This window comes from Haemaphysalis longicornis, unplaced genomic scaffold, assembly GCF_048455015.1.
Source record: "Haemaphysalis longicornis isolate Haplotype H1 unplaced genomic scaffold, Haemaphysalis longicornis Haplotype H1 scaffold_2, whole genome shotgun sequence".
Lineage (NCBI taxonomy): Eukaryota > Metazoa > Arthropoda > Arachnida > Ixodida > Ixodidae > Haemaphysalis > Haemaphysalis longicornis.
In genome coordinates this window covers 143,423,622-143,449,273 of record NW_027526295.1, presented here as the reverse complement: position 1 = coordinate 143,449,273, position 25,652 = coordinate 143,423,622, and positions in this window count along the sequence as shown.

Here is a 25,652-nt window from a genome sequence, read left to right as displayed (position 1 = left end):
CATACCCCGATGCCTTTCCCATAGGCATAGCGTTTATAGTCGACACTATCTCTTCTGAAGTAATTTCAAAAAAACACAAAAGAATTTACAATGCTGGAAGGCAATGTGGAGCTGCTCAGAGGGGGTAGCCCTAATGCAAGATTGCGGCTAACATGGGTAAAGTACTCATTAAAGCTGGAAGACAGTTCTGCATTTGATCCACCAAACAAAGATAAATTCGGAAGTGGTGAAGAGCGCGTGTTTCCCTTTTTTTACAGAATTTATTACCTGCCAAAGGTTTCTTAAATTTCTTTGGCTTGCTGCGATAAAGCTAAAATAGTATGCCTTTTTACTGCGGCGCAGTAAAGCTGTTAACTTGTTTCTCGTAGATTTGTACTGCCAGCGATAATATTCATTTTCTTTATTTCACTTGTGTTTTCTGTACCAATACTCTTAAGTACGAGAGAGGGTAAGGATGCCGTGTGTTATCCAAGGCTGGCTTGGTCGCTCGTTCTTACGCGGGTGAGCAGACGTTATTATTGTGCTATCATCGAGCACGTCCCGAAATCGTTCGTACATTTTATTCACGTCTGTGGCATTGAAAATTTCATCCCGTAAAGCGTGTAAACTATCTCGCAGTCGACCGCCAATAATCCGAGTGGCAGACTGAACAGCCGTTGGTGCGGGCATGTCACAGCGAAATAACGTAAGTAAGAAAATAGGAAAATGATCTCTGATGTCTGATTGTAAAATTCCAGAAAGAGTATCGCCGGCATCGCAGTTACACAGCCTGTGGTCGATAAGAGTCGAGGAATGATCAGTAATGCGTGTTGCGTGCGTGATGGTGTTTCTGAATCCGTAAGATTCATATATCGTTCTGTACACAAGGTTGAAATTTCCCAACAAATGAAGGTTAAAATATCCGCACAGAACTGTTTTTTTAGTATTAGCAGCCAAGTTATCTAGGATTGTTTCTAATTTTCTAAGAAAGAAGGAAACCGAGAGTTTGGTGAACGATATAACAGGCCACTTTTTAGCCCTAAGCCTAGCTGAACGAACAGCATGTCGTTTTCAGAGGGTACTTGGTTGGTTAGGTGGGTACATGTGTTAAATTCCAAGTTTTCTTTTATATATATTATCACACCACCTCCCCTCGTTTTGTTGGCCTGGAAAGAGACGCTACATTATATCCTGGAATATTTACAACCTGGCTTGGTTGGAGTCATGTTTCTGTCAACGCAATCACATCATAAGCAAATTTGTGTTCCCGTAGAAGCACCTGAAGGCTATTCATATTTTTATTAATGGTGCGGATATTGCAATGCAGAATTGCTACGTTGTAGCTAGTACTGTATCTATCGTTTAAGTGTTCAAGTGAGGTCGTCATTTCTCGGTTTGACAGGCGCTACGCCAACACAATCTTTGCAAAGTCGTCTTCAGGGGCTGCGTGAACGATAGGCGAGTTTTCAGTTTTTCGCGCAAGTATCCTTCCTTGCTGTACCCAAGAGAACTTCCAGTTTTTTCTTTGCGCAAACTTGTGGCTTTTCCTAGCAGAAATTTTTTTTCTTGGCACAAATGCTCAGTTATGTATACAGCGTCAGTCTCCTGAAAGCCGAAGCCTGACGCAGTAACCCTGTTTTTCTCAGACGCTTGAAGAACTTTGTTACGCGATGAGCGTGACACGAACTTAATCAAAATGCTTGGCCTAGCTTTGTCCTTGGAAGGCATCCGATGGATCAGATCGATCTCTGACATTTCCACACTGATACCCAGCTTAGCTGTCAATGTCTGCACGTGTTCTTCTAATTTCTTGTTCGCAACAAACGGAATACCTTTGATTTCAAGGTTGTTTAGCTGTACTGTTTGAGTGAGTTCTATGACCTCAGCTTTCGTGGCTGCTAGTTCATCTTTCAGTTTCCTGTTTTCTTTCTTAAGAACATCGTGGTCCAACCGCAGCTCCTTCAAGTCCCCGCAGACAGTCTCCAAGCCACGCTGTATGTCGTCAATAGTGTCGCGCACACACATAATAGACTCCTTTACGGCTCCTATGTCACGTTCTAGACTGCCTAAAGTTTCAATCTTAGCACTCATATCCTGAAGTACATTTGCCAGCTCTTTGACGGCAGAAGGCGGTTTATCGGCCATTGCCCCCCTAAGCACCAGCGGACAACTCAGTGCAGTTAGAAACCGAAATTAAAATCGACGTACCTGTAACAATCACACAGGAAGGAATCAGTGCGTGTTCGGCAGCGACCGTGCCTGAGTCGCCCGCTGCTGTGGTGCACCGTCGTCCTCCGTCGTCCTTAAGTAGCTGGTGCCTCCAGTGTCAGCTGACTCTAGACTCTGTCGGCGCAGGCGCGTTGCTGATCCGTGGCTACCCACGCTGTTCGGCCGCCTTTATCCTTGCCAGTGCGGGTGATAATTGAGGGCGGAGCTTGCTTGCTGATTCCGATCGGTGGTCTGTAACAATCCCACAGGACGCATTCAGTGCGTGTTCGGCAGCGACCGTGCCTGAGTCGCCCACTGCTGTTATTTTCTATAGGCGTGTAAACGAAGATAACGGGTCAAGCATAATTTAGAAAAAAAAAACGATACATACAAAATGAATTTAAAAATATTATTTGACAGAAACAGACTCAGGAAATAAAAAATATCTGTTTCATACATCTCCTCCGAAAACCAAAGAATACCCTAGAAACGGACAAAAAAGAACGTTGGAAATAGGAATATAAATAGCGATAACCGCCATTATTGCAACACCGTGTATTTCTACAAAAATACGTAATTGGCGACAACAACACAATTCATTGTTATACTCTAAGTGGCGAAAATTGGTCGCACGTATTTTTATAAAGCAAGAAATACAAAAAATAAAACCAATAAATATTTAGAAAAATTCAGAGCCCTTCCACCCCGTGAAGAGGGATGGCCAGCAAAGCTGCGGTGCCGAGCCTCAACGTGAGGTTTGACTGGGTCGTAGTAAAAGTGATGCACGAAGCAAAACACGTTTGTTTGTAATTTGCGATTGAGCATTGTTCCTGGTTATTAACTGAAAGTCCAGTCCTGTCCAGTCACTGCTCCTCGCGCATGCTCAGCACGGCTCTTCACGACCCACGTGAAACGGCTATCAAGCGGCTCCGATGCAGCGTCAGACTTGGCTACTGCGCAATTGAGGCGCACACCTGGGCAGGCGCCGTCGCCAGTGCGTCTGTCGCGGCTATGACGCAACACAATCCAACACAATCCCCTTCAATACAATCCAATCCAAATCGAATCCAAGCCAAGCGAAGCCAAGCCAAGCCAATCGAATCGAATCAAATCCAATGCCCCTCGCGCTTGCGCAGAACGGCCCTTCATGGCAGACGCGAAACTGCTCAACCTCGGCCAATGTAGCTTACGCTACAAAACACACAGGAATCGTGTGTAATTATAGCGCGGGTATGGTAATCACGGCGCATTCTCTATGAAGGTCCTAGGACCTTTTTAATTTTGTATGATTTTTTTTCCATGCCGCGGGGGTGTGGTGAGCAGTTTTACGATTACGGGGATTTGAGTGGGCTCCGCAACGTGGCGCTACACTCGCTAGCGATTCCTGTCTACATCGCTCTGGGACCGGAGACGGTCTGCTGGATCCTAGCCATTTACAGCTTTGCTGTAAAATGAACTGACGAGATGAAGAATATGAATCTCATACCTCACCTCCAAAAAACGGATACTAAATTAAAAAGCCCACAAAATTATACGAATAAAGATTAACTAAAATTGGCCAACCAAGTTTTGTGTTTCCTCGAAAACGCATAATTGGCGAAAGTAACAAAATTTGTTGTAGTGTTGTAAATGGAGATAATATGGCATAACTGAACTTTGAAACACAAAAAAAATTACAAAAAGTAAATATTTAAAAAAGAATGAACTAGCGCAATCAGAGATATGCATCCTATACATCACAAGAAAGGACAGACTAAAAAAGCCTCAAAAAGAATGAAGAATAAAAGAATAAAAAAAATGGTTTAGCAAAAGAATCCTGCACTGCGCCATGCATTTGCAAAACACATGAAGTAAAGGCACTTAACCGCTAAAACCCTGTACATTTACATGATTGACGAGGAAAACAAAATAAAACTTCTATGCAATAAGCTTCCCGAACATAATTGGCTTCTCACAGCGAAATGTTTTTGTGAAGAACTCAAAACGGGGACAGGCGGCGTAAGTAATTATGCTATGTAAAATGCTTGAATTTATGGTGCCCGCATGTTTTGTGAGACTTTTTTGTTGCCGAGTTGCGCGCTCTGTCGCTTCCCTGCTTTTGTGCGTGCCTGTTGGCGGGTAAGGCCGGATTCAGACTGTTGCCGCAAGTCTCGTAATAACTTAACGAATGATGTCATTTAGTGTCTCAGCCAACCGAACTACGTGCCACGCGTTTTTTTTACGTCCATTGATCACGATACGGCTTTTGAGTAGGTAGTGTGAACGTAGCCAAAGCCATCGGCTTAGAATTCTGGCGTATACCCTTGTAGAAAACGGCAGCATTCGCATGGACACAAAAAAGGTATCTAGGGCGTGAATCATACCCCAAAGAACTTGCTCAACAGTGCTTAAACAGAGCATGTCTCTGGCACAGCGTTCTAGTTAAAAGCACTATTTATGGTGCTACCCACTCCTGGCATAAAAGCCATCACGCTGACATTAGCACCGGAAGTACCCCATGAAAGGTGGAGTGCAGAAAGATTGTGGATATTTTCAGTGGCGGATTGATATTAGAGCTGTGTACCCACTCTTTTTCAATTAAGGATGTAGCGCTCATGAGGGCACGTTTACCGTCGTGTTATAGGACCTTGAGGCACTTCTTTAACAAAAAATGCGTGGCAAGGCGGGAGCTGAGCAAAGCCCCTCTCAGTCTGTTAGTTCTCGACATCACACGGCATTCATGAGGTAGGGAGAAGAAAAATCCCTATACCTTCTGTTCTTTTAGTTTCTCGTTCGCGCAATGGTGGCCTGCTTGGTGTTTTAATAGGAGTGTCTATACTTCCAGAACGGAATCTTTTGATGATGTATGAATTATTAGAAAGTTTTCGTTTTTCTTACGGGTTCTGAATGTAATTTCCTAATTGTTAAAATAAGTTGGATCATTCACTGCATCACTGCTTTAATATTCGACCATCTTGGTGCCTATTCCTCATCGCAATTTTTAACTGTTCCTTTCTGTTCGCGCAAATGATATATCCGACATTAGCGCTTAATTGTGTACTTTTTACAGGGAAACTTTTTACCAAATTGTATTTTTTGGTCCATAGTAAAAAGTACCACGAAATTGCCAAGTGCATTCACGTGAGCGCGGGCCTCCCAGCAACCGCTTGGCAGTTAAAAAACAACCAAGAAAATGCCCAGCGTTCTTGTGTGCGCGCTCGTTAGCCTGTGTACGACCGCCAAGCGGGCCCTGAGCACGTTCGTCAAGCCAGCCATGCCAACTTAGGGAGATTGGCCTCCTGCGGCAACCGCCAGGCAGTAAAAAAACAAGAAAAGGCCCAGCGCTCGTCTGTGCGCGCCTACCGGCGCCCGCCGAGCGTCCCCGGCGCACGTTAGTCAAGCAGAGCATACCAACATAGGGAGATTGGCTAAGATTGCGGTGACCGCCCGGCAGTTAATATAACCGATAAAGTTATATAGCGCTCGCGCATGCAGGCCTCGTGACAACCTCCCAGCGTCCCCTGCGCACGTTCGTCATGTCAAGCATACCTGCTTAGGCAGATTGGCCACGATTGCGGCGACCGCGCGGTAGTTGTAAAATCCACGAAATGCCGAGCGCTGCGGTGTGCGTGCCTCGCAGCGACTGCCCAGCGTCCCCGGCGCACGTTTGTCAAGCCATAACATACCCACTTAGGAAGGTTGACCACGTTTTGCCAAAAAACCTTCAGCGGTCGCCGTAATCATGGCAACACTTGCTCGGAACGAGAAAGACGCGTCGTAGGGCACGCCCCTCCGAGGTGATGTCCAATGATTTCCAAAAAAATGAAAGAAGCTCACACTTAAAGCAGGAATGATGGAGTAAAGGTCGTTGCGGCACCGAAGAAGCAAATCGGCTGCAATAGTAGACTTAAAGCTTCGTAATCAGCGTGAAGGTGGCGTACAGCTTCGCTACGTTCAAGCATTACGCGTTAGTTAAAGCTTTCTTCATTTTTTTCATGTTGAGGTAGTGGAAAACAAATTTTACGCCTCCGCATTTTCTACGATTACAATGATTGCAGCCACGCAATGCAAAGAGTTGAAGTCTGTACTTTTCAGGGATCCGAGAAGGTTTTTATTTCTAGAGCGTTAGTTAAGTCAGTATGTCAAAAACTAGGATGACGTCGCGGCCAAGAAAAGGCTGACAAAATTTCCGATAACCTAATTTATAGAATAAAAAATTCAAACAATCGTCGGATTGAGGCTAAATTTATAAATTCAAAGGAGCATGGGGAACATTTTGGACAGCGTGGTAGTCAAACCAGGGACATTTGAAGCGTGAGACGGTCACGCTTCTTCATCACCACAACCCGCTGACGTCAGATAACGGAACGTGTGCCTACGTAATGGATTATGACCTTCGAGTTCAAAACGTTTGTCCAAGGCGTGTGGTAAGGCCCAAACAGTTAAACCTTGATATAACGAAGCTGGCAAAAATTCACAATATTTTGTTATATTAAGGTTTTCGTTACATGCAGCTTTCCCGTGAATGAAGCAGAAACGAAACCAAAACGCTAGACCTCAGTGACGTGAAGTCACCATTTAAGGATTTATTTCAGAGTAGGAAACTGCGTGATTTGCACCTGTTGCTTTCTGACGACCTCAGTCGGAATACGGCACTCCGATGAAGCTAAGTCCTTTACCCCCGTATTCAAAAACGCAACTTAAATATCACTTTTTCCGTGTGACACTTTTCGTTGCCTTGATTAACACGTTTCAAGGAAAGGGCGCCATTCCGCAAACTTGATGCTCTTTTCCGCACTCAAAATTGTTACGAGGGTGCTAACTTGGATAGTGCAGAGGGCGGCGACGTTATTCTTTCGCGCCCACGGAGAGAGGATTTAAAATTGCGAGCTTGTCTTGAAAATACGAAAATACTTCTTTTCTAGCAGCAGAACTCATTACTGACAAACCGACAACACAGATAGTAGCGAGACGCACGACTACACGCCGACAGGCAGGCGTACCGCCTCACCGACACCGCAATCACACGTGCAAACGCACGGTAGTTGGCGGTGTGGGCGCAATGAGCAAGATTGGTGCTTTTTTCCAGCCTATTTTCCAGAAAAAGTGCAACAAACAATGGCTCATTATTCTAGCGGTTACGTTACATTAGGGCAACGGTCGTAACGATTTTGCTACATAGAGGACGCAAGCACATGGGCTTCAATGGGGATTGCAATAGGGCATTGAATAACTTCGCTAAATCCAGGATTTCGTTACATCGAGGTTCGTTACATCCAGGGTTAACTGCGTAAGCGATGTGAGCAAGCTGAAAGAGAAGTAGCAATTACAGAAATGTCAAAGTACGTGCCAGCCGAATGTCCTTTACGGTGGTATCCTTAGGTGCCCCATTCTGCGAAAAGCCGCCGCCGCCGCCAGCCGGTAGCGCCGCCGTCGTCATTTTCAAATTTTTGTGGAAATACAGGGCGTTACACGGCCGTGTTTGTGCGGCCACTCGGCAAAAAATGCAGCGCTATAAAAAACTACTACTCGTTTTTTGAAGAGGAAATTTCATAAGTCGCTCTGTTTATTGCTGTCTATACGCACCACAACCGCCTTCAGTCAACATTATTCTATACGTTAGGGCAGAACAACGTGCTCGAGGCACTCAAGCACCAAGCCAAACTTGCACCTGCACAGCCACGCATAAAAGAGCGGCAGAGCAGCATTATGGGCGTCCCGCCTCTACAGAGAAGGTTAAGTAACTTCTCTGCGCGGAGCAAGCTCCGTAAGTGCGGCCGCATAATACATAAGCCTGAAGCCGAGCATGCAGCTTGTACCTCGTGGCTGGTAAGGGAAGATGTGTGCGCTTTCTTGGCCTACATGCATGGCTTCCTTGTTCTTTCGTCTACGTCTGTGGTAAAGCACGGCTTCATGCGCCTTCGACCTAGCGCCTTCAGCAGGAACGCAACCGTTACGGCATCGTTCCGCGTGAGACGTGGACGCTCTCTTCCATGCCAGTTCCCCAAATCTTGAACCCTAGAAATGGCACGCTGCCTAATGCTGGAATGCAGAGTTACTAGCTCAAAACACCCTCCGTTACGCTTTTTAGCTTGTATGCTGGAGATCCATTACTTGAATATAGGTTATCGGAAGCAAGAGTGGGGCATTTTCGGGCGTATTGCTCGAAGAATGCTTCGAGTAATAAGCGTGCATTAAACTGAAGTAAGGAAAACCTAATTTTATTACACGAACAGGCTAATGTTTATGATCCTAAGAATTATATACCAATAAGCGTATTTTACGTCACATGAAAAAGGACGCGGGTTCGATTCCCGCCAGCGGTAGCCGTTTTCCTGATGGAAGAAACATCCCCCTCGCGAGGGGTACGATCAAATGCGGAGCATTTACGGGGGCGCACGACGTCAAGTAGTTAGCGTTACGTTAATGTTGTTGCACTTGTGGCAACTGCTGACGAGAGAGCGCGGCGAAGAGTGCGTTCCAGCCTCGCCGACACCCGCCTTTATCACGCCACGCGCGCGCGATGCTGACGTCACGATCACGCTACAGATGTTGTTGATCCCGCGACGCGCGCGCCCCCACCTGTTGGGCGCGAACCGACCGCGGAGAGGGCGCGCGATGCGAGCGGAGAGTAGGCGAGGAGGAGGGGGGCTGACGAGAGAGCGCGGCAATGAGTGTGTTCCAGCCTCGCCGACACCCGCCTTTATCACGCCCCGATCGCGCCGAGAGGGCGCACCTGCGAGCGATGCGGACTACTACGGACACCTAGAACGGGTGACATCGTGAGTTAAAGAAATGCTCTGCATTTAAAATGTTTGTGTAATATATTGGTCAACCGTATTTGGGACAGACAAGGTTTGAACAGCCGAGGCAACAGGCTGCTTTTATAAATTGTCACTAAATGGTATTTTGCTTTATTGGTATCAAACCTGCAAAGTAGGAAGTCGGTGAGGATAATTACGCCGTTTAAGTGTATTTATACTTTCAAAAGATCCTTGAATTTATTAGGCATCGCGGCTGTGTCTGAGGAGGATTCAGGGAGCAAATAGTAGAGGTGACGTACAGCGGTGGGCAAATAGAACGGGATCATGAAAATATGAAGTAGGACACAAATAAGGCGATTTTTTTCCACGCATGCCAGATTGACGCGTGGCTTAATTACAGTAAGAAGCGTGGTAAAATGACATTTCAAATACACTAATAGTGCGTCATTATTTCCTCTTCACGAACAGAATTTCTGAATTTTGCATGTTGTAGTTGGACTTTTCGTGTTTGTGTTTTATTTGCCTGTGACTGTGCATAGAACTAACTCGTTTCAATAAAACTGGGGCACGATAACCTTTCATAACAACAGTTGCAGGTTCTACACTAGGAAGGGTGGCAGACGGGCGGACCCCACCTCACCGATTTCTCTACGGCATGTATTTTGGAAGATTCATTGAGGCAAGTCAGAGATATCAGTAGGTGGAGAATATGGCGGATGATGTCTTTCCTAGCGATTATGTTGAAGCATGCGGGGAATGATTACCAAGGTTAATCGTATGGCTAAAAGTGAATCTGAGCTAGCCGAACGTATTGTTAATTAGACATGTTGGAAGAGCTGACTTTAACGTAAACACCACTATACGACAAATGGATACCGTTAAGTGAAGAGACGGATATACGTTTTTCTATACTTAAATTATTTCCTAAAAGGACACCTAAGCTTGACTCGTAAGGACATGTAAGCCTGGCTACGTAAGGGCACATAAGCCTGGCTAAAAGGACACTTAAGTTCTCTCTTCTGTGCGTGCCTGACCGCACATGGTTTTCGCTACAATTAGGATATGCTCTTCACTGATTGGGTACACCATTTAGCCATTACGGTAATGTGCGTAGTGATTATTGGGATTGAAGTACCAATCATCAAGGGCGTTGACAGACGCACAAACAGTACAGCAGATTCACACGGCAGCACAGCAGGTTCACAGTCCCTTTGAGGTTGAGATAGCAGCTATGTACAGCCGGTAAAAGGCTTGTCTATAACACAGCTTTCGTACTCCCAGCCCTATCCTGCCCCGCCTGAGCGGGATTTGAATAAAACTACTGCGGAATTCTGAAGTCTTAGCCCTTTGCTTTTGCCTCCGACATGTTTGGAACGAGTATGTTTCGGCAGTTTTCGGATGTAGCTGGTTGAATTTGAAATCGCTGTTATAGACAAGCGTTTTACCGGCTGTACATTCCGGTGGAAACACAGCGCTTCGCCCCCTCCACGTTCCGGAAATTTTCTAGTTTGTGAAGGGATGCAATAGCCAGGTATTTCTACTCTCTCGCCCTCTCTAACCAAATTTTTCGTAACCGCAGTTATATCGAAGCTAAACGTAAATTTAGATACATAAGCAATGAACGTGCCCAAATTATATCGTTTATGCATACATTGCAGCGCAAAACACTCAGATAATTATGCTCAAGTCTTATTTGTTCAATTTTACTTGTGTTGTAAACCATATTTCCAGTTTCTCTTCGTATCAGTTGACTGGTTGTTATACGATTTCAGCAAGGTCATCCATGGATGCAATGTGAATGGCCCTTGAGGTATCTGTTCTCAGCATCAGAATTTTTCCATTCGATGCCCAATTTTTTCCAAGTGAAAGAATTTGAAAAATATTGGAAGCCCGAACTTCCAATTGTTTTCTCCCTTCGCTTTCGGAGCACACCCTGGAAGAACCTGTTTTGCTGAGTAAAGATGCTCATTTACATATAAAGGTTCCGCTCTAGGGGGACCCAAGTGGGATGTGTTCAACCATAGTTTTTTTGCTTCCATTAGCATTTCGTCCCTTCCTACACGTGATGTAAATTTGGCAATGATGTTGGATGTAGGTTATCTTTACGAAGCACACAATGAAAAATATCAATATCTGATACCTTGACCAGAACCTTGATACAGGCGGAGAGGGCTGTAGTTGTGGCTAAAAGATCTTCCTTCATAACACCCACTGTTACATTTATGTGAAGGTTCGCCCGGCACCTGTACAGCTGCAGATCAATGAGCTACTTCTTCGTTTTATTAAGCTAGGTAAGGAGACTATTGTTTTCACTCCTCACAGCCTGTCGTTCTTCTCTGGCATCAGCAAATTCTTTCTTGACGTCTGCAATTTCAGTTCGGAATTTCTCAAACATCTTGTTAAAAATACCTTTTTTACGGCGAAAACTGCTGTTTCAAGAACCTTAGTAAGCTCTGCCTTTAGTTCGGCCTGACTTTTTGAAACCTGAGCCATGTTCGCCGGTGTCTTTCAGAGCTCTTTGACTGTAGAGGGTCGTTTATTGGCCATTTCCGGCACACACTCGGAGCAGTTCAGTAGCCAAATGTATGCCTTACAGGATGGGATAGCCTGTGCACACACCGTCAAAAAAATACAGCACGGTTAGCAGCGATTCCACCCGGTGGCTGCCTCGGCTGCGCAGATGTAGCGGCTTTTCCTGGTCCGCACGCCCTTATGTAGCCGTGCATGCCGTGACGTCACTGTCGCTCAGATTGCGCAGCCCCTGTTGACGCTCGGACGCTAATTTCTTTGCCGCCGGCAGGTCTGCGGTGCTATAATCTGGCGGCCAATGACTGCGAAAGTGCTGCGCCGCCGAAGTTTTCGGCTGCGCAAAAAAGCACTAGCTTTAGCAGCGATTCCACCCTGCGACTGCCTTCACTGCTCCCATGAGATCCAATGTGGGCAGTGGTCGCCGCATTTCGTCAGTCTCAATCATTCACTTGTGTTAGTGTCGCTGGGGTGATCAAATCCTCGGATAACGAGGTGAAAGACCAAGTGAACGAGGTGAACGACGAAGGTTGTCACCGGCGCTGGCACTCTCCTCGGAAAACTCCACGTAGTAGACAGCAGGATTGCATGCAGCAAGCGGGGCTTCTGGAGACTCATCGCCGTCTCTCCTACCCTTAAAAGGTGAAGCCTATTTTGAGTTCAAAGGTTTAGTTACAACTGTAAGTATGTCCACCACTCTTCGGCCATTTAAATTGTAGTTGATTGATTGATTGATTGATTGATTGATTGATTGATTGATTGATTGATTGATTGACTGATTGTGCGGCTTAATGTGCCGACTCTACAACGGCGATGAGCACGCCGTAGAGAAGGGCTCCGGATTAATTTTGACCACCTGGGGATCACCTACGTCAGAAAAGAGGCCGCGCGGCCAAATTGCAATTGTGGCGTGGAGGGCAAGGATGTGAGCAGATGTGGACTTACACTCGTGGTTGAATTTCTGTGAGAAAAGTGATGCCACCTTGAAGGTTTTGTAGACGACCAAAAAGCAGCAGCCACTGACTCAGTAGAGCCTACTTCGCAGGTGCCTCCTCATGTATTCCAATGCATCTGTCGCCATGTATTAGCGGTATTAAAATCATGAAGCTCCGCTACTACCTCAGCTTGCACGACTGGTACCTCTCAAAGCAAGGTTGCTACGGTTGTGACAACGATTCTATCGATTGCAACTGATATAGAAGACCTACGTTCACCACCGTTGCCACATGGTTGACTTTTCACCCACGCATTCACGGGGTCACCATAATCACGTGTGTATTATCTTCGGCGAAATTACGTATGTATGTATTGTTGCGTTGTCACAGAAAACTATAGTAGAGGTAAATCAATGCGCTTAGAAGCTGCCATTGCAAAAGCAGCGACACTAGCCGCAATGCACTGCTTCTTCATCTGCCGTGGCGTAGCAGGGCACTCCACGCACTTGTCCAATTTTTAGGGGAAGTGGAGCCTTCTTCATTTCTTCTTTTATTACTGCCACTGGGTCGACATCGACCGCCGTGGTCGCGTCCGCAGTAAGCAAAAAAACTAGTGACGATGAGTAATGGATGACAATGAGGATAAAGAAGGGCGATGTCATGCGGGGAAGAATAACGACGATAAGATTAGTGAATGCTTTCCCGGGAGGAGTAATGCTAGCCAAATCTCTAAGAAACGCCCGAGGCCCTTGGAAACATGTCGGAGAACTGGGTAAGGCTACTCTGACGGTGCCCCGTAACTGCTGGTAACGTGGACTGGAAGGGAGTGGTCTCGGCTTGTTTTGGTGTGTCATAGACTGGAGACACGGGGATAAGGAATGCGCGCGTCCACAGTTCAGCGGGGTTGGGTCGGTCGGATTCTATCGTAGAGGCTTAGAACGACCATCACAAGCTAAGACAGGGCGAAAATGCTACGTTAGGACTATGATGAGGACTGCAACCTTCCCCAAATGTTACGTGGCAATGGAAAAAAAATGTGGCAAACTGTGTATTCATAAACAATGTATTTACAATGCCGCCTGGCGAGAACGAGCAAGGTTAAGCGCCACGCACTGCTTTTCGTTTGAAGTGGGGAAGCCTAGCACTCTGTACACTTGCCACCTTTCGTCATTTTCTAGCAACAACCACGCTCCATCGCGGCCCTGTTTCTTCCTTCTTGTAATAATATATGTAATGCTGGTACTTGCAGATCTGCCATTACAACATTTCTTGATGCTAAATGTTTTGAATAAAGTCGGGTCAATATTTGTACACAGACACCAACGAATAATCGCGCTAGGTCTGCGTGTCTCCTTTCTGTTGGTGCTCGTGTCGTGGGCACAAAAATTACCGATGTGTGGCCGTGCTTTTCTGTGCTAATTTCTATCCCCATTAGGTTTTCCTGGAATTTTGCAACCATCAACAGCCCCGAATAACCACGTTTTGTTTTTCTCGTTACACATTGTTATAAAAAATTGCGGAGATATACTCACAGATTTGTCGCACTAAGCGGACCTGACAGATCCTGTTTTCACTTGTTCATTTTTACAACATTTGAAATGTATTATGCGTTTAAAGGTACCCTGCAACACCTTCGATTAACGCTTTCACTCTTTTCTTCGCGTCTGGAAGCACTGCGAAAGCTATAGTTATCGCCAGCACGGAGCGGCACTGCGTGATTTGCTCGTCGCACTAGATACGCCTCCCGTTTCCCCTTTGATATTGTGGCTTTATTTTTAAAGTTGCTATCGAAAATCGTTCATTACTGGAACTGAAGGGAAACCGGCAAACGGCCGCTACATGGCCTAAGGGACGTAACTCCGGCGGTCGGAGAACATCAAGACTAGGAAAGAGAGAAAAAATTTTGAGTGAGTTTACAAGTGGTATGATGTGCAAGGGAGTAATTTTTGGCTGAGGTACTTTGCGACCCCTAATCTAAGCACTGGATGTGTTGGGTGACTACGTTCTGCAAACATTTAGGATTTCAAAAAGGTTGAAAAAGGTGTTGCAGGGTCCCTTTAATTGTTCTGCTAGCTCTATATGGGACACGGCGGCCCACGCAGGCCCCCATAAAATATTTCCTGGAATGCATCAGTTGAGCAAATAGGGATAGGACAATTGCTTCGCATTCGTGTTTTTCTTCGCACAAGCCATTCTTTAAGGTATCCCTTAGAAAATTGTTTCAAGCTTGAAATTCGCTCAAAACACTGCGGAATAAAACAACGCATTCAGAGAAGTAGACGATGACCCAACGCCCCAAATGCTGTTTATTCTGGCTGCGGAAATGTACGCTACACCCTTGAACGCAAAGCAAAGCCTCCTTGAAGTGGTTTGGCTTTTGTGACATAACTGTATTTCTTCAATTACAACATTATGCATTTATTTTAACACATTTGGGTCGATGTTCTCTTCAAGGGCCCGTATTTCCAGTATTACTAAAATTGCCACCTCTAGTTTAGGTATTCTTATGTGCAAAAATCAGTAAATTGATGATTGAGGAATTAGCAGCATGATATACCGTTAGTCACGTAACTGAATTTATACTTCACAAGGCTTCCACTGCAAGCCTGACTCTCAACGTATTGACTGTATACAGTCACAATTACTGGGCACAGAAAGCAAGCAGAAGTTATTCCTTAGATGGAATTATTCAACGCGACTCAGAAAAATTCACAGGCTCGTAGAGAGCAGTTTTCAAACTTTTTTATGGTCGCCAAAACAGGAGTGCGTGAGGGTTTTTTTCGGCCTCGTAGTTAGAGACAACTAGCCATATCAGTATATTTACAAGAGAAATTTCAAGACGACGTATTCGAATGGTTTTATTTTACAGTGATGGGGGGGGGGACACTTTAAAAAATTTCTTCGGTAGCCGACACTGTGCCCTAATTACAGAAATTTCTCTGTCGATCGATACAGAAAATTGAGGACATCATTATCATGCAAATGTATATCGGATACGCTTTAGGCATATTTTAGGATAAAAAATGCTCTGCGTTTCACAAAATGGTTATTTCCTACACCATGAAAGAAGGAAGTCATGGCTATTTTTTCTCTTATTTCCTTTCGTGGTTCAGCTACTATAATTCCATCCTTCCTTTCTAGTTGTCTCCGTGTTCGTTAGAGATTAAAACGTATTTTCACTGCTAGTTTGTTTCATTTAGACAATTTCGAGCAACGAATAAAAAAAGAAACCGGGTGGAAGACGACGCCAGACTATTAAATTGCTTTTTTAAATTGGCGCAAGGTATATATATACCGAACACAGTGCCATATCGCTCCAGCTTTATTAGATCAAAGATTCATAACTGGGCTTACTTCACAGAAAATCGGTTTCTGCCATTGGGGAGAAAGAGAAAGAACAGGAAGACGGTTCAAAGATCCTGAAACTTTGTAGAGACAACGCTGCATGAAAGGAGTACCAGGAAATGGCGAAAATAGAAACAAAGAATGGAGGAAACGTTTCTTGAAATGCCACATATGATGTCCTGAAAACGAGTACGAGTCCTACGCTCTTTGCAGGAGCGGGCTATCCCAGCACCATTAGTTCGGTTTGATCTGCTTGTAGTGTTACACGCTATCCATCCCCTATGTTAGGTTTGATACTTACTCGGCCCCGTTTGTTATGAATTTTGCGATGAGGACTTTTTCTCTAACAATTTGCTGATGAAGCAGTTTCTGTACTACGCTTTAAAAGTGGAGGCGAAGGAGCTTTCGTCAATGTCTCAATTCTATGCTCCTTTCGATATGCCTATTCAGTAATAAGCATACAGTGGCCTCTAAGTGCATCAAATTGCTTGTATATTGGGAAAGTTAGAGGATTTTAGATATCATCTTGTTTATTTCTCTTCAAAGTTCATTTCATTCTTTCTCTCAGTGAATACTAATAAACCGGGTTCCGTGTTCATGATGTTGTATGGAAAATTACTTCAGTACATACGTGCCCACTAATGACCAAATTACATAGAAATTTATATATCCACACACAAATAGAAATATATATTCTGCAGGAACCTGACCTGCATCCAGTCTTCCGCAACATGCGCCATATTTATTGACACTATAGCGTTAGTAGGCTCATTTTTATATTTCCTGGTGGCTGCAAGCCGTTCCCTAACAGCCGTGGTCATCAAGCGTCCATGGAAATAAGTCATCGCGGCCACCGGAACTCACGCCGGCACCTGACTTTTCTCACCGAATTAAAGTACAGGACTGAGACAGCCATTTTCGAGGGCTCGCCCCTCGTATCTCACTGTAATCAGATGAAATACGGCGCAGCGGAAACTGAACAATGACACTTCGGCGGAAACAGAAGAAACAACAAGCATTTTGAGCGGCTGCCACGCCTGCGCAGCGGTGTTCGTTCTACGCCCTTTCCGTGGTAGCATGTTCGGCAGACACTGTCCCCAGCGCTGCCCGCAACTGACGCCGTCAAGCGAAAGCGCCTTTTCACAAGAAGATAAAAAGTACAAATTAGCTGCAATTCACGTGCCGAAGCCGCCCCTGCACTATGAGGCGCGCAGTAATGTAGGGCTCCGGATTGATTTCGACAACAAGGGGATTTTTAACGTGCGCGGAAATTTCGACACACAGGTACCCTTCCAGTTGTACCCTTGCAGTTTTACCCTTGTTGCCGTTGTACCCTTCCAACAGGAAAATGCCGCCGTAAACAGAAATCGAACCGCAAGCTTGGGATGAGCAGAGCGACGCCTTACCTACTGAGCCACCGCGCCTGTTTTCCACCGGAACTTACACTGGCACCTGCATTGGGTCATTGAACTAAGGCATAAGGCAAACGATTAACGCCAGTCCGTCGAAAATCAGGGAAGGCATATATTATAGATAGAAACGAAATAAAGTAAAACGTTGTATATAGCGTTTAATTTCTTTGAATTTGCGAACTACTTTTCCATATTGCCGCGGGTGTGCTTCCCCCGCAAGCAGTTGTTTGGAAGGTGACGAATGGCGCACGCTGCCAAGTTTAAAGTCACCCTAAAAATAGGTACCCACGCCGTGCCTGAGAACAGTCATGTAAGCTGTGGCTCTCGAGTCAAGCGGCAGGGCCGATTTCGCAATCGCCAACAAGGAAGGAGAAAATCTTTGCGCCAAAACATCACACGCCGAGCCAAGAGAAGAGCAGGAAAGAGAGAGCAAATGGTAAACTCATGCAGTCACTGTTCATGAGCCGAATATCTCAGAGCCTATTTCACTACAAACGTACACGCACGAAGGAAAATTGTGAGCGCGATCAACACTATAGCATATACGGCAGCCCTCAACATTGCAATTTTTACCGCGAGACAAACTGATAGCTGGGGCGCCACCAGGTCAATAAAATAGATACTCACAGAACGATTCAGAAGAGGGGGAAGGCCTTTAAATCTATAGGGAGAGAAAATAAGTAAATTCGGAGGAAAAGATATACTCGGAAAGCGCAGCACGGGGCGGGTGGAGGTCAATTAGACAGGCCTTCGTCCTGCAGTGCACTGAACTTGGTTGTTGATGACGATGAAGATGACAAATATGTCCTGTAATTGTGTCCTTAAAACGCCTTGGACGAAATCAGAGGAACCACCCTCCTGGCACGAAGAGTGTGGTTCGGAAAACTAAAACCGGGATAGGCCATCGTACGGAAGGTAGGCACCTCTAGCCCTCCCCATGGACACCCACAGGAAAGTATCGATTGCACGCCATCACGGACATGTCACATATGCAGTGATTCAGCACAAAAAAACTTTGCAGTGGTATCTTTGGGATGTCGTGCACCGTCTTTGGCCACCCGCGTGTTTGAAAACCCCAGCATGCTCCCGGGTTCTTGATTCTCCGTGTTCGCGATAGCATGGCCTGGCCTCTGGCAGCCATATCGCCTCCGGTCGACATCATCTTGCCTGGTCGGTGATTATCGCGGAACTTTCATGTCTTGCATATGCATCCAACTGTTTATGGTTAGTTAACTCATCTACTCTGTACCATTCGCTTTTGACGCTCCTTTAACTTTTCTCCATTTGTAGTGTTTTATTTACCTCTCGTGATTAATATACTCTTGTGTTCCCACAGTTACTTGCTTCTTGAAATATAAACCTGTCTTTGTTTCGTGATTAAGTGCTTCGTGTCGTTCTTACCGCTCCTGTCAGCCAAAGCCGCATGTCGACTGCAACCACCTCTCGGTGTACTGTATAGTCGATGCGGCTGTTTCCTCGACAAAGTTGACTTACCCATTCTTCCAGCAGCCCCCCCATAGAAAGCGGTAAGAACTAAACTCTGAAGAACCCACTCGCCTCCTTCGCCCGAGCAGCTGAGCAGAGGGGCGCCGCGCTTTGTGGTGGTGCGGTGGTGCTTCCATGTCCGTAGGTGTGTATAGTGAGTGATTCCGGCAAGCTTACTGTCGTGATATACTGCATGGGTGAGTTTTGTGCTTATCTTCACCGAAAGCGCCATTAAGTTCTCACACTTTAAGCTGAGTGCGGGTGAGGCTATAGTGACTGGTGACCGGGCGACCATCCTCCGGGATTTTGTTTCCTCCCCCGAAACTACTTTTGAGCAGGTGGGTAGTTGTGATGAACGGAAGAAAATGATAGTGTTTGACCAAGCGAGCTCCGGGTGGGATACTCTCTGGCGGGAAAAACGGTGAAGCGCACTGTTTTTAGCCATTAGGAAGATGTTTTTTTAACGCCCGATGCAGTGGTACCAGAACACGTTGGAGACGTAATTATACCACAAAGCTGCAAAAAGAAAACAAAAGCTTGCGCTGGTATGCAAGGTTTTACAGAATGAGGTCACAAGACATTTTCTTGCAAAATAAGGAACTAAGACTTCCACGTAGCGTATAAAATCCTGTGTCTGGTAACGTCTATCGATAGTTACAAAACTAATCTGGTTTGAAAGATTTGAACTAGAGGTACAGAAAAGTTTGAAAAACGTGAACCACGAGCAAAGTTATTTCAAAGTCGGGTCACCATTTATATAGTTTGCTTAGATTTATTTTTGGCTTTACGTGTCCCAATGAATTACTAAGTTCTATTTAAGCACCAGCAATTAGCGACGTCCTTAGCTATGTTTATTGAGCAAAGAGGATTTGTATTTAGTTACGTTTTAACAACATTTGTAATATTTAAAAAACGCATATGTTCACACATGAAGCGAACCTGAAAAAGTGTGATGCCTTGTCAGGTAACTCATATTGCTGCTTCTGGGCTGCAACGCCTAAGCCTAATATCATCATAATAAAATGACCCTAAAGAAAGTTCATCAAGCGGTGGTTGTAAACTATAAAATTTCATGTTTGTTATTAAATTAAAAACTTTCTTCTCCCGTTTACCACGATCGTACGTCTCGGATAAGAAGTTTGTAAATTCCGCTTAAACAGTCTCTCCCCTCTTATTGAGAAGTTTCTCACGTGAAGCGCCTAATGACCCTAACAGTTGAGTGTACAAAAAAGTCAGTGTACGGCACCTGCAGAATTCTTTTCATGGCTTATTGTGTGGTGTAGTTCAGCCTGTGATCGAATAAACGCTACGCCATTCTGTCGACTTCGCTTCGGCACGGTCTGTTGTCTCCCACCACATATACTGCGTTGTGTGGCGAAGGCCGTTCCTCTGCCAATACCTGTCGGTGGCTTGGCCGCTTCCGAACGACCACGGAATAGGGTCGTGCGAATGACACGTGTTTGCACCGCAGGCGTGGGCGCCCGAAGCGGCAGTTGTCACGGACACCTTGTTCACAGCTGATGATGCAACCAAAGCTGTCTTCCTATGAACGCATTTATGACACGTGCGTTACGAAAGGGCCTTGCGGAGCTTAGTGATATGGTCTAAATATTAAATCTTAGGGTTGGGTGTGAGCAGCATGGTGCGAATGGCTCTTTGACGTGATTGGCAACCGGGTTAGAAGATTTTGTGTGCGAAGAACAGGCATCCGTTTTCGCAGATCAGAGGCCCATTGGATCTCTCTTTTAGACACCGTTTCATAACCTACCACTAGAGCACAAGCTTGCACCTCGGAAGACAACAGAGCAGGCTTTAGAGCGTAAGGACATGCCCGCCTAACAATGAAGGTTTAAAAATCGTACCCTTATCCGTCAACGGGCTAGTAATATTTGAAGGAACGTTGGTGCAGGCTGAGGTTTTTTGTAACTAATGCGTCCGATAATAAATATGATTGTTCCGAGTACGCTTCATGTGCTTTTTGATATTTATCTTGCTGAAACCATAGATATTGTCTCTGTTTCATTTCGGTTGGTGCATAGCTTTAGTATTCTTTGGGAAACATTTGACTCGTCTTCGGGAGTAATGTCCGACTCTCAACATAGGTAAACACGGCAAGCTATTCTGTTTTCATGCAGCTCTTTCTATGCATTATAGGTGCGGAAATGACTGCTAAATTTATGTGCGGAGAATACAGCGTGAAAGCACCTTGCGAAAAAACTACCAGGCCCGTTTGATAGGTGCAGAAAATTATATAGAGAAGGCGCGAGACTTCATTGCTAATGTCATGCCTTGCAGATATCTTCAATCTTGCTCGGGCCAGATACCATTAGGAATTGCGGTGTGGTTTGTGACGGGCAAAATTGGGAAGCAAGCCTGCCCCTGTCTCAAAAATAGGACCAGGCGAGTTCATGGCAACGATGACACTATTTCTAAACAAATAGATTCGGTCATGGATAAATTAGGCGCTAGGGGAATTTACCCTTCATTGAGCCTCCATAAATGGAAGTGGTTGAGATTTCAGCGAAAGAATTTACCATGCGCTTCGCATCAACTCAAGATAAGGCATTCCTTATGTCTAGTTTCAGTTCATTTGGCGGGAACTGTAAAAAATGTATGGCACTATATGGAGGACCGCCGTAAAACAGTTCCCGACAGCCTATTAACCCTAAGAACCAAAATGTGCGTTGGTACTCAATATACTGTATCTTTTATAGGTGTCAGCACGTAAATACTTTAAAGCGCACATTTCTAGAACCCTGGCATAATTTATTCACACTGATTAATGAAAAATTTCCCCCCATTTCCCCGAGGGGAAGAATGTGAAAGTGCGAATGCACAAGTTGAATTTGCGCGGTTCGGTAATGTTCGCGAAAGAGCGATCACACACACACACACAACTGCAAAGAAAGAAAGATGCATTTATTCACAGACACCTATTTGTGTTGTCGTTGTACTTGATTGCTAGAGCGGATCTCAGCTTTGAAATTTCGTGTCAGTACTCCTTTAAGCGGGTGCATTAGCCCTTCTCACGCCCGATTCCTGACCAATCCCCCACGTGGGTATGTGCCATGCACAGACACCTATTTGTGTTGTCGTTGTACTTGATTGCTAGAGCGGATCTCAGCTTTGAAATTTCGTGTCAGTACTCTTTTAAGCGGGTGCATTAGCCCTTCTCACGCCCGATTCCTGGCCAATCCCCCACGTGGGTATGTGCCATGTCAGCGGCCAGGCAGCGCGCGCCCATCTCCCCCCGTTGCCAAGGAAGACGAGGAGCGCGCGCACCCGCAGCTGTTGCTATGTGGACGGACGGCGGTCGCCGGAATTCAGGGTCGCTTATAAAGTGCATTCGCACTTAAAAATAATGCTAGCCACATGCTTGGTAATCTGTTGCAACTTTTTGTGTCTGTCGGCCTAAACGCAACTTTTGAAAAATAGCTGCTACATTCCTAATTTTCATGCGGGATTTTACGGGACAAGATTATGTTTTGTATACCATATTGCCGCGAACCATACATTGGGTTTGTTTATTTGTGCTTTGCTTTTACCGCCCGGCTGCGCCGGTCTGTGTTATCTCTGCGCCAAGGGAAGCGCGTGTTCCATTCTTTCTTTCTGTGCCGCATGTGTTATCTGTCGTGATAGGGAGAGCATTCCGATCTAACGTGAACAGCCCAGAATAATCTTCTTGGATCTACTATGTTCTCGATGCGAATCGATGTTTCGAGAACCACGCGCGCCGAAAGATAAAAAGCCTGCAGTGCGGACGCCGGAGCATTCGATTCGACGACACTCGCCTGTGCAAGTCACTTTGTTGACCGCTGCTTCGCCGCCTCTGTATTCTTTTGAGTTGTTAGGGGAGCATAAGTTCGCTCCAATAAACGTGTTTCTCATTCAAGACAACTGCATCGTCCTTGTCTTCGCGACATCTGGTGGAGGTGCTGGGTACTAAGCCTTTATGCTCTCTACATCTCGAAGCCGCCAAGCCAGTCCAACCAGAGAAAGCCCCCGACTGCAAGGATTGCTACCCGATTTCGGTCTTCTGCCAGAAGGGCCCAAGAGAAGGAACGCTGCAACCAACACCATGGTGCAAGAAACAACGTCGCCAATCATCCTGCAGCAGCCCCGAGAACCGCCATCGTTCCGGGGAGCCCCCGCTGAAGACCCCGAAGAATGGTTGGAGAAGCTGGAGCGCGTCCGCATCTTCAACAGGTGGGACGACGAAGAAACTTTCCGGCATGTTCTCTTTTACTTAGAAGATGCTGCTCGAACTTGGTTCGAGAACCATGAGAGCTCTTTGACCGACTGGACCCAATTCAAGAGGGAGTTCCTTAAGACCTTCACTACCGTGGTGAGAAAAGAGCGAGCTGCGCTTTTGCTTGAAACTCGAACGCAGCACCCCAACGAAGGAGTCGTGATTTTCGTTGAGGAGATGAAGCGACTTTTTCGTCGTGCAGACCCTGAAATGACCGAGGAAAAGAAGCTCAGGTTTCTAATGCGAGGAGTGAAGCAAGAACGTTTTGCTTGTCTAGTCCGTAACCCTCCGAAGACAGTGGCGGAATTCGCGTCTGAGGCGGCCGTGATGGAGAAGACGCTAGAAATTCGAAAGAGGCAGTACGACCGCCCTGTCAACGCGCTGTTCTCGGAGACCATCGGTGCCGCAAATGCAAGCTCCGATACATTGCGAGAGACCATCCGAGCAGTGGTCAGGGAGGAGCTTCCGAAGCTTTTTCCAACGACGCCGCAACCTCAAGTGGCTTCCCTGACCGACGTAATCCGAGAATAAGTCCAAAACGCACTGGGAACTTTTACGCCGTCGGAAGCACCCCGCGAACCACAAGCCTTGACCTACTCCTCGGCTGTTCGTCAACCCCGCCCTGCTCCAACCCGTCGTCAAGACGCCGAGCCATACTGCCGTCCAACGCCGCCCACCCGATGCCCTGTAGACCAATACCAGACGCCAAGGAAGACCGACGTGTGGCGAACGCCCGATAATCGCCCGCTGTGCTACCACTGCGGAGAGGCCGACCACATCTACCGTCGCTGTCCCTACAAGAGGCTCGGTTTGCGAGGGTTCTCCGTCGACGCCCCACGCCCCCGATACGGCCAGCGCCCTGCTGAGATCGAAGAATACCTCTCCAACACCAACCGAGGACCAGCCCGCTTCAACCGTTCACCGTCGCCCTATACGTCTCAGTCACCGAACCGCCGCAGCACTGCTGACTTCTCACGTGGAAGGTCCCCCAGCCCACGCGGGGGAAACTAAAAGCAGCAACTTCGGGAGGTAAAGTTGCACAACGGCGGAAAAATGAAAACCCTCCAACGACGCAGCGACTCGCTGAAGACCATCATTCACGACATGCCCTCATCCCGACGACCCGACCTAGCCCTAACGAGACTACTGAACACGACGACAGCTACACGGCGCGACGCGTACCCGACCTGACCGAGACGTCCGTTGAGAAGACGACGACAACGACAATGCACACTGCCCGACCGTCAACACGTACAAGCCGAGATACGACGCCCCGACGAACCCGGAACTCGAGGAAGACTGCATCTGACGTCAAGGTGTCCATCGACGGCTTTGACGTAGTCGCCCTCGTAGACACGGAAGCTGACTATTCGGTAATGAGCGGACCAATTGCGTCTAAACTGAAGAAAGTTATGACCAGATGGGACGGTCCGCACATACGCACAGCAGGAGGCCACCTCGTGACGCCAAGTGGAACGTGCACATCGCGCGTCACGATAGACGGCACAACGTACCCTGCGGCGTTCGTCATTCTGCCTAACTGCTCCCGCGACGTAATTCTTGGAATGGACTTTTTGATGGACAACGGTGCAATAATTGATCTGCAGACCAAGTCAATAACTTTTTCCCCAATCACTCCATGACGCCGGAACCTAACCCCGAACGACGGGCTGCTGTAAGGATTGCCGATGATCATGTCACCCTGCCACCCCGCGCAAGCTTGATGGTCGCAGTCTACTGTGAAGATGCTGCTCCTGACGTCGACGCTATCGTAGACACTGATCAAAGGGTGCTTCTCGACCGTGGTGTGTCGGTCGCAAGAGGCATTGCGCGCTTCAAGGAACACCAATCCCACATTCTGGTTACTAATTTCACCGAGGAGTACCAGCATTTAAACAAGGGCGCGGAAATTGCATTCCTCGAAGAAGCGCAAGAAGCAAGTGACGTGATCGCGTTCGCCGACTTTGAACGCACACTCGTAGAAACCTTCAAGCTCCCGCAGCCCTTCGACGTGAATCCGGCGCTACCGCAAGAACAACGGAACAAATTATTGGCTTTGCTGCGTCGCTATAGCGAATGTTTTTCGTCGAGCGCAAAACTACGTCAGACCCCTCTAGCGAAGCACCGAATAATAACCGAAGATGGAGCCCGACCTACCCGACAGTCACCGTACTGCGTCTCTTCACACGAACGGGAAGCCATCCGGACTCAAGTCGACGACATGCTCAGCGACGACATTATACAGCTATCGAAAAGCCCCTGGGCTGCTCCCGTCGTACTCGTAAAGAAAAAAGACGGCACATTAAGGTTTTGTGTTGACTACCGGCGGCTGAACAAAATCACGAAAAAGGACGTGTACCCCCTGCCCCGAATCGACGACGCCCTCGACCACCTCTGCCACGCGAAGTACTTCTCATCGATGGACCTGAAGACCGGCTACTGGCAAATTGAAGTGGACGAGAGAGACCGAGAGAAGACTGCATTTACAACCCCAGACGGCCTATACGAGTTCAAGGTGATGCCGTTCGGGCTGTGCACAGCACCAGCGACGTTTCAAAGAGTCATGGACACTGTGCTAGCTGACCTTAAGTGGCACACCTGCCTCGTATACCTCGACGACGTAGTGGTATTCGCCCGGACTTTCGACGAACACCTTGCAAGGTTGGAGTCTGTACTCGAGGCCATTCGTACGTCGGGGTTGACGCTGAAGCCTGAAAAGTGCCGTTTCGCATACGGGGAACTCAAGTTCTTGGGCCACGTCGTCAACGCC